The sequence below is a fragment of the Myotis davidii genome, unplaced genomic scaffold (assembly GCF_000327345.1).
Source record: "Myotis davidii unplaced genomic scaffold, ASM32734v1 scaffold168, whole genome shotgun sequence".
Classification (NCBI taxonomy): domain Eukaryota; kingdom Metazoa; phylum Chordata; class Mammalia; order Chiroptera; family Vespertilionidae; genus Myotis; species Myotis davidii.
The window spans coordinates 6,809,848-6,819,501 of record NW_006383016.1 but is presented as its reverse complement, the minus strand read 5'-3'; the positions used below and the strand labels follow the sequence as shown (position 1 = coordinate 6,819,501).

The window sequence follows — 9,654 nt, the reverse complement described above, 5'->3', positions numbered from 1 at the left end:
GCCGACTGAAGCTCCCAACTGCTCCTTTTTTTCTTCTTTTTTCTTATTTTATTCTGGGCCAGCTTTAGCTTTGAGGCTGGCTCCAGCTCTGAGGCTTCTCGCTGCTGAAAGAAGCTATCTGTTTTTTTTCGGTTCTATAATCGAAACAATGTATAACTCCAGCTCTAAGATCCCAGCCTCGCTGAAAGCAGGTTTCTGGGGTTTTGTTTAGCTTCTATATTTGTTACAATGTTTCTTAAATTGCAGGCTCAGAGGCCAGCAAGGCAGGCGGGGAATGTTGGTTTCCTCCGCCACTGAAGCAAGCAAGTCTCATGTTAGTTTCAAGCTGCCTGGCTGCACCGCCATCTTGGCTGACAGTTAATTTGCATATCTCGCTGATTAGCCAATGAAAAGGGTAGCAGTCGTACGCCAATTACCATGTTTCTCTTTTATTAGTATAGATTCCAGGACCACAAAACAACTGGTCAGGGTCCAATTTCATAAAAATAAATTGTTTTAAATGAGAGAGAAGCTATTATAATTCTAAATGACTTTCTGCAGGCAAAATAAAACAGAGAGAAGAGGCACGATGGAAACTGGTGAGGGACAGGATACAGAGCAGGTAACAGGTAATTACTATTTGGTGAAAGGAATTGTGAAAAGATTGTGTAATTTTACACAATGTCACATCCCATTAGCCATCATGTAGTTCCTACTGCTTTGATACTGAATGTTCAGTTGATCCCAAGGAAACAAAAAGAATCAGAGGCTGGGCACTGGCCGCTTTGTCCATGAGACAGACACTAGGAAGGGATCACAAACTTGAATGTCTACGGGATTCAGGCACTTAACAGATATGAACAAATCCAGCCTAGGTATATGAAAAGCAGTATCATACTCGCAGTGAGAAATGGAAACTAACTCAAATATACAGCTGAGTGTAGTGAGGATTATGGCAACTAGAGAGCCTGGGTTCCTTCTTATGTGGCAGCAGTCATGCAGTTCAGTTCACTGCCTTGCAGAAATGTAGGCCCAGCTGTGCCCAATATTGTGATTGTTCAAGAGAAGCTGAAAGTAGGCTTTTATGAAATCTTCTGATTTTAATAAAATTGGCAAAAATTTATCAATTTTTTGTTGTTAATCCTCACCCGGGGATATTTTTCCATTGATTTTTAGAGAAGGTAGAAGGGAAGGGGAGAGACAGAGAGAGAAACATCTAGGTGAGAGAGACACAGCAATTGGTTGCCTCCTGCACACACCCAGAACAGGACCAGGATTGAGCCTGTAACCAAGGTACATGCCCTTGACCAGAATAGAATCCTTCAGTCCACAGGCCAATGCTCTATACAATGAGCCAAACCAGCTAGGTCAGTGATTCTCAATCTGTGAGTGGTGACCCCTTTGGCGGTCGAACGACCCTTTCACAGGGGTCGCCTAAGACCATCCTGCATATCAGATATTTACATTACGATTCATAACAGTAGCAACATTACAGTTATGAGAAAGCAACAAAAATAATTTTATGGTTGGGTCACAACATGAGGAACTATATTTAAAGGGTCAGAAGGTTGAGAACCACTGAGCTAGAGCAAAGCCAACAATTTTTAAACGACTCTACAGGCAGATAGCAAGAGGGCCTAACAAAACTTATATGTTCATATTTCATTCTGAAACTTGTGTTTAATGGTTAGTCAAGAAGATCCAGGAAATCTAAGCAAACGAGGGTATATTTGAGAGGCAAGAGGGTATATTTGTTTGTATAGCTAGCCGCAATACAAACACTTATTAGGCAAAGGTGTGAAATTTAGACTAAGGAGCAATTATTATGTTTCTTTTGCTAATCTTGCCAAGATAGATTATGGCTATGTTAATAAAGCCAATCTCCTTTCTGTTGGCCATCTGATGTCTCTTAAAGTGAAATGTGTTAGATATTTTCCATTTGACCATCCATTTCCCTTCTCTACCCTTTGTGTCCCAAGATGCTGGCTAGTATAGATTGCATTAAGAGGTTACTTATCTCTGGCTTCCATTGGGATTGGCCCATCTGGGGCATTGGCAGGAGATTGGAGGATAGAAAGAAATTGACATCGGGACTTTTATTTGCCCTGCTCTTTCCCCGCTCCTTCTTCCCCTGCTGGTTCACTGATTGGCTCCCTACTTCCTATCTGGAGACTGTCTTTATACAGCTCCCCTGTGCCCTCTGTGCGTGTATTCCTTGTAATACTAACTCTTCTTGACCCTTCAAGCCAAGGGTGCTAACGACTTCCCACTATTATATGCCCTATCACTTGTTCCCTTCCATAAAACCTTCCCTGTAGGTTTTAATTACCCAACTTAACTACTTTCCATTTCCTGCTTGGAGCCTGCCTTAAGATGCCATTTCCAAGGACACAATCATTCCCCAGGGTTGGGATATTAACTAGGCAAAGTTTCTCATCAAGTCATGTAATCCTTATTTTTCTGGGTTCTTTGGAAAAGCAGATGTTTGGCAGGAAGTATCAGAAATTTTGAGAACGTATCAAATTTTAGATCCAGTAACTTCACCTTGGAAATAATTTTCCTAAGAAAAGAATCTTATTTGAGAATTTAAATACAGGTTCATGCAAATATGTTTATTAATAAAATGGTCAAAATGATAAACACCCCACCTCCCATTCTAGGAACATGCCAGGTATATTTTATTTGTGCACCAGCTTCCCTCTACTTTTTGCTTTCTTTATGCCTGAGGGTCCAGCCTTTCTGGACTCCATCTATGGCTCCAAACCTCTGGCTTAGGGATGGGTTTGACCAATAGTGTGTCTTGGTAGGAAATCAGAAGAGTGGAAAAGAATGAAGTAGGGGTAGTTTACTTCAGACTTGCTATGACTCTTGAACAAAGGTGACATAGCTTGTCAGGTGGTATTCACACACTCAATATCTCTGGGGTTTAGTAATGCACCCTTCTTTTGCCCTCTGAAGCTTAAGAATAGTGATATGTGTCCCCACAGTTTCTAACTCAAGGATACAGCACTATCACTAACACCCTGTCCCCATGTTTATAAACAGTCCCTTCATTAATTCTCCTCAAATTACCCAGTTTGAGTATGCCAAAAATCTGGGGGAATCAAGGAGAGTATTTAAGTAAACTGAACAACAAACTCACTAGGGAATTCTATATAATAAAATCCTAATATGCAAATTGCCTGAACAGCAGCACGACTGGTGGCTATGATGCGCACTGACCACCAGGGGGCAGATCCTCAATGCAGGAGCTGCCCCCTGGTGGTCAGTGCACTCCCACAGAGGAGCGCCACTCAGCCAGAAGCTGGGCTCACGACTGGCAAGCACAGCTGCAGTGGCAGGAGCCTCTCCTGTCTCCGCTGCAGGTAGACAGTAAGGAGCAAGGGGTCCTGGACTGCAAGAGACCCGGACTGCGAGAGGGTGCAGGCCAGGTTAAGGAACACCCCCCGCCCCCGCCTGCCCAGTGCACGAATTTCTATGTTATATGTAAATATACATATATATGTATATATATATACACATACATATACATAAACATATGTATGTATAGAGTAGCATATAACATAGAAAGATACTCATGAAGAATTTATAGGGTGGGGCAAAGTAGATTTACAGTTGCTCATATGGCAAATAATATAAAAATTAATAAACAATAACACAAGAATAAACTCTGTGTTTAGCATCCTCACAACTATAAACTATGTTTGCCCCAACCTGCATATTAACAACAAAAATCATGAATCCAGTATGAGCAAAACTCCATTTTTTTAAAAAACAAATAAAATTCACCGTGAAAATGCAATATATGCTTCAAATTTACTATACTAAAAACACATTACTTTTTTAATAAAAACCTTTTTATTTCAGATTACTTAAAAGTGAAAGACACTGTAGTTATGCCTAGAGGAATTCAGAAAGCTTTTATAGGCATGTCGTTATAAATGATTCTTGACAATCAAACAGGACAAATGAGAAGGAAAGGGGGGAAAATCATGTCAGCTGAGATGAGGTTAAAGCCGATGAAAAGGCAAGGGAAAGTGCTTGTAGAAAATCAGGTTTCTGTTCTGTACAGCAGGGTAGATGGAGCTGGCCAGAGGGGAGGAAGATGTCGTGGGAAATAGTACTGGAAATACGATGTGGGGCCAGAATATTTACGGTTTCATAGCTGATGCGAAGGGCCTGCAGGAAAATTGGGGAAAAGCATAAGATAAGCCGTAGAAGGTTGTTGCTGTTCTCTTAAGGATAAGGTTAGATGTGTGTCTCAGAAGAAAACTCTCCTGGCAATGTGGGGATGAGGTGGCTGGGAGTTCAAAAAAAGGAAAAGTCTGAACTAAGGGAGCAGTACAATATTTAAACAGAAAGGAAAAGGCTAGAGACCTTTCACTGAGGTGGGTTTAATGTAATTTGTTAACTAATGAAAGACAGGGGTTAGGCAGCATACATCCCTAAGACAGAACAATAATACCCAGGACACACTGAAAAACTTAATAATCTCTGATACTTTACCTTGAAAAGGTTTCGATTGATGGAAAATATCAATCACATTTTTGTTGTGATTGCATATCATACTGAAATGTGCATCTTTATAAAATTTTTCTTATATTTATGAATTTTAGAGGACAAACTTCACAGACATAAGATTAGTGTTTCAAATACCTTAAAGATTTTATTACATGTTGCCAACTGATTGCAAGAAAGCCAATTTACCAGTCCACTATAAATGAGTTCCTATTTCAACCCTCTATTGTTAGCATTAAGTATTGTCATTTTGAAGTTTGTTTAATGGGTAAGTCTTTCATCTCAGTTTTAAAATTAATATTTTTAAAAACTGGTGAAGCTGAACTTTTCCGAGGTTTTAAGTATTTGTAGTCCCTATCCTTGAATAATATGCTCATGCTCTTTGCCCATTTATCTCCTGGAGACGTCTTCTGATTTAGTTGTAGGAACATATTCTATGGTATGTACTTTTATCTGCTTCTGAAATATTTATAAACATCTAAGTTTTAAAGAAATCATCAAATTTGTTCATCTGTTCTTTAAAATTGGATAAATCATTTTCACATTTAGAAAAAGTTTTATTCGTAATAAAAATTACATATATGTAGTTTTATACTAAGCCCTTTAATCCATCATGAATATATTTTGGTATAAAGTAACTTTCTAAATTAATGTGTTTTATAAGTAGTTAATAATTGTCCCAACACCATTTATTAAATTATTTATTCCTTCTGCATTGATTTCCAAGTATATTTTGTGTAATGTTAAATTATTACTGATATTAGAATATATTCCTGAGCTATTCTATTTACCAACTTAGTCATCTATTTTTGTTATTACATATTACTTCTAAGTAAAATAATATCTTTGAGAAAAGACTGAGTTTTACTGATGCTTGTATTTTCCATAGGACCTATCACTTTACACATACTAAATGTTCAATAAATATTTACATATTTATTAAATGGATGTTTAAATTGAATATCCTATGCCTAATTTACAAAGAATTTCCTCACTATGTTAAAAGGTCACATTCTTCAAGGTGAAACATGAAGTAATTTTGAAATTGGAGCAGGGGGCTGAAAATGGAAGCATTCCAAGAATAAAAATACCATGTGAATTTGATTAGAATAATTTAAAATTTGTAGTGACTTCATTCTCCAGAGGCAATGTGATCATGAGAAAATGCTGAAAGGGGGAATGTTAGTCGTGGACTCACTGTGAGTTATTGAAGTTTGCAAAGACCTTTAACAGTATAATGATGTGCAAATCAGTCCACATACCACCATGGCTCAACAGATGAACTATGTCAATAGTGAAATGTTGTATTTATAATGTCTGCTGATACCTTTAGTTGAGAGAACTAGTCGTGGATCCTTAAAATTGCTACACATTCAGAGTACTGAGCAATAAAGTAATAATTTTTAAAACATATATATTTACTTAACCTCCTGACTACATATAAGTTTAAACATGTTAAATTGTAAATAAAAGACAGTATTAAGTATGTCATTTCTATCATGTACAAATTAGTAAAGCTTTTATGTCAAACTGTACACGGATGACTTCAGGCCAAAATGATTGTGGAACAATTTGCTTTGATTAAGGAGACATAAAACTAGACTGTCATAAAGAATGCTAGGATTACAGGCTTCTATATAAAGACATGCTCATTACATCTATCAATGTGGGTAAAGAATTGTATAGTTACCAGAAAAGGAAAGTTATGTATTAAGCAAAGCAAAGATATTTGATGTTATTTTTATGACAATATGGAAGTCTTGAAAAAAGCATTTATGCATTTTCAATGTTGTTTATAGTATGAAATTTAAATAATCTAAATTAGCATTGCAAAAACCCTTGAGAAAATATATGGTGAATTCTATAATGTTGCATTAATGACCTCCACTTTGATTCTCACAGTAATCTTATTTGGTAGTGTGTGTGTGTGTGTGTGTTTCATAGACTATTTTTTTAGAGTAGTTTTAGGTTCACAGCAAAATTGAATACAGAGAGTTCCCATATGCTTCCTACTCCTCCACACATATAGCCTCCTCCACTGTCAACATCCCATAAAAGCAGTATTGTAACAATGAATGAACCTACAATGACACATCATCATCACTCAAAGGCCATAGTTTACAGTAGAATTCAGTCTTGATGTTGTACATTCTATGGGTTTTGACAAATGTACAATGACATGTATCCACCACTGTAGTATTTTAGAGTAGTTTCACTGCCCTAAAAATCCCATGCTCCATTGATTTATCCCTATCCCCCTTACTCTGGCGAACATCTTCACTATCTCTATATTTTTGCCTTTTCCAGAATGTCATGTAATTAGAATCATATAGTATGTAGCCTTTTTCACATTGGGTTATATTCTTTAGCAATATGCATTTAAGTTCCTCCATGTTTTTTATGGCTTGATAACTCATTTCTTTCTGGTGCTCAATAACATTCCATTGTCTGGATGTACCACAGTTCATTATCCATTCATCTATGAAAGGACATCTTGGTTGCTTCCAAGTTTGGGCCATTATGAATAAAGATTCTGTTTTTGTGTGGATATAAGTTTTCAACTCCTTTGGATAAACACCAAGGAGAGCAATTGCTAGATTATATGGTAGGTGTTTAGTGTTATAAGAAACCACAAAAGTCTTCCTAAGTGGCTATACAATTTTGCATTCCCACTAGCAATGAATGAGAGTTTCTGTTTTTCCACATCCTCACCAGCATTTGGTGCTATTAATGTTTTGGATTTTGGCCATTCTAATAGAAGTGTAGTGGTATTTTAGTATTTAACTTTATTTTTTGTTAATTCTCACCTGAGGATATTTTTCCATTGATTTTTACAGAGAATGGAAGGGAGAGGGAGAGAGAGACAGAGAGAAATACCAATGTGAGAGAGACACATTGATTGGTTGCCTCTTGCCCACACCCCAAGCAGGGCTGAGGAAACTGCAACAAGGTACGTGCCCTTGACCGGAATCGAACTCAGGACCCTTCATTTCACTGGCTGATGCTAGCCTCTGAGCCAAACCAGCTAGGGAAGTATCTTGGTATTTAATTTTCTATTCTGGTAGTTATTTTAATTTCATCATTGTATAAATAAATAAACCGAGGCACAAGGAGTTAAATAATTTTCTCATGGTTCTACAGCTAATAAGTAGCAGGTTCAAAATTAATATTTTTCAGGCTCCAAAGCTGTAGTGCTTTTTATTCTCTGGGTTGCCTTATAGCTAGACAAGAATAAAATTCAAACTCACACATGGAGGACACCAGTGAGTAGTTTCCAGGCTCCTTAATTACTTGTCTTCATTAGGTTCCTCTAGATTCTAGAAGAAGACCCTGAGACAAGGAAATACCAGGAAGCAGTGGGGAAATGAGGGAGGGAAAGGCATCCAATAGGGGATATGCTTGAATACAGTTATCACTGTGAGCAATTGCACTTACTCCTATAAAAAACCTGGGACAAAGGGACTCAACTTTCCTGAAAATGTATTGTGTGATGGTACCAGTCCTTGAACTGTTTGAGACTGGTTCAGTATAAAGAATGTATAAAAAGTAAAAGTAAATATTTAGAAACTTTTATAACAATATGATACTTTTATGACACTCTTTTTTAATAAAAATAATTCAACATCATTTATTGTCATCTGGTAGTAACATAAGGGTGTAGTAAGCCAATATGAATAAATAGGTAAGAACTGTTCTCCCAACAAAGGACACCTATAAAACTATACTGCTTTTCAATAATTTCTCACTTCATTACATCACTTGTAGAAGGAGACACTTTGGAGCAGAGCAATATTATCTCCTTTTAGCATGATTAGACCTATTGTTTTCTTGACTTTGTTTTAGAATGAATCTCTTCTGCATCATCTAATACAAGGTTCATATACTCACCAAAAGCAATGATACAGCCTTCTATCCCCATAGTCACTTGCTCATAAAGCCACACCTGAATCCGATATCTAGTTTGCAAGAATCTGAAGATGACGTGTATGGGCTGCACCATCACCTTCTGCACCTTTTGGCCTTGGTCACGGTAGGCCGTGGTGAAAGCTAACAAAGACCACACTAAGCCGTGTGCCCCCTCAGAGCCACTTCTGGAATAAAGCTGACAGCCATTTTTTTATAATTCATTTTTTAAAGTAACAATCCATGATGGACTAAAAATAAAACACTGGTCCAACAATAGTGTGAGATACACTGGTGTAGAACACAAGACCCAAGGTAGTTCCAAAGAAGGAGCCAGGGAGCTAGGGTACTTATACCCCACTTCCTGTCGGGCTGGTCCTTAGTTGAGAAGTGTTCATTCCACAGCACTTCTAGAGCTGTGTGGAATGAAGCAGTGTGCCTGAAGGGACACGGGGACGAGGGAGAGTGGTGGTGGTGGTGGTGGGGGGGGGGTCAACAAAGCATCTGTTGCAGACTTGGTCAATAAAGAATGTAAATTAAAAAATTAGTTCAGATACTACATCTCTATAATCATTCTGATAATGAGTTAAAGGCTAAATAAGTATTAGTTTGCTGCATGCTATGGAAGGATAACACAAAGCTAGGATGAAACTATGCATAGATAAAATATTTTATTCAAAAGTACCCATGAAGATAACTAGAACTGTTAACCAAAGCCCGAGTTAGTGGGCAGTGTAGCTAAATTAAAGCTGCATCATTACCCAAAATCCAACCGTAATGAAAAGCTGTAGCGTGTGGAAATTGGGATATGTGAGTAATGAGTGCTTGTCACTTTGCAAGGCTCCCTTCATTAACCTAAGACAATTTTATGTCATGTTATTGGGAAACAGAATTAGATTTTCCACTGAGAAAGCCAAAGAGAAGAGCTCCTCTTCTTCACACTCCACCCCTAGTAAGCCAAGGGACTGATAAGTGACTAAGGTTCTGAAAATTAGACAGTCCCAACCAGGATTGTGAAACTTGGAACCAGCTGTCCAAAAATGAAGGGATGATTCGAAAGCATTATCGCTACCTGGCCAATACTGCTATTGCTTATGCCTCCTCCCTTGGTTTCTGGCCTTTTCAATCCTGGTCACTCAGCCTCCTGCTGATTCTAGAAATTCCCAATTTTCTTCCAATAATTTCCTTTTTTACTTATGGCAGCCACTGTCTGACTCTGTTACTTGAAACCAAAAGTCATCATTGATATGAGAT

At 37.8% G+C, this 9,654-nt stretch overlaps 1 pseudogene; it reads right to left on the bottom strand.

The window, feature by feature from the left end:
• Positions 1-8,252: 8,252 nt before the first annotated feature.
• On the bottom strand, positions 8,253-9,251 carry LOC107181676 (annotated as a pseudogene).
• Between the last annotated feature and the right edge of the window lie 403 nt (positions 9,252-9,654).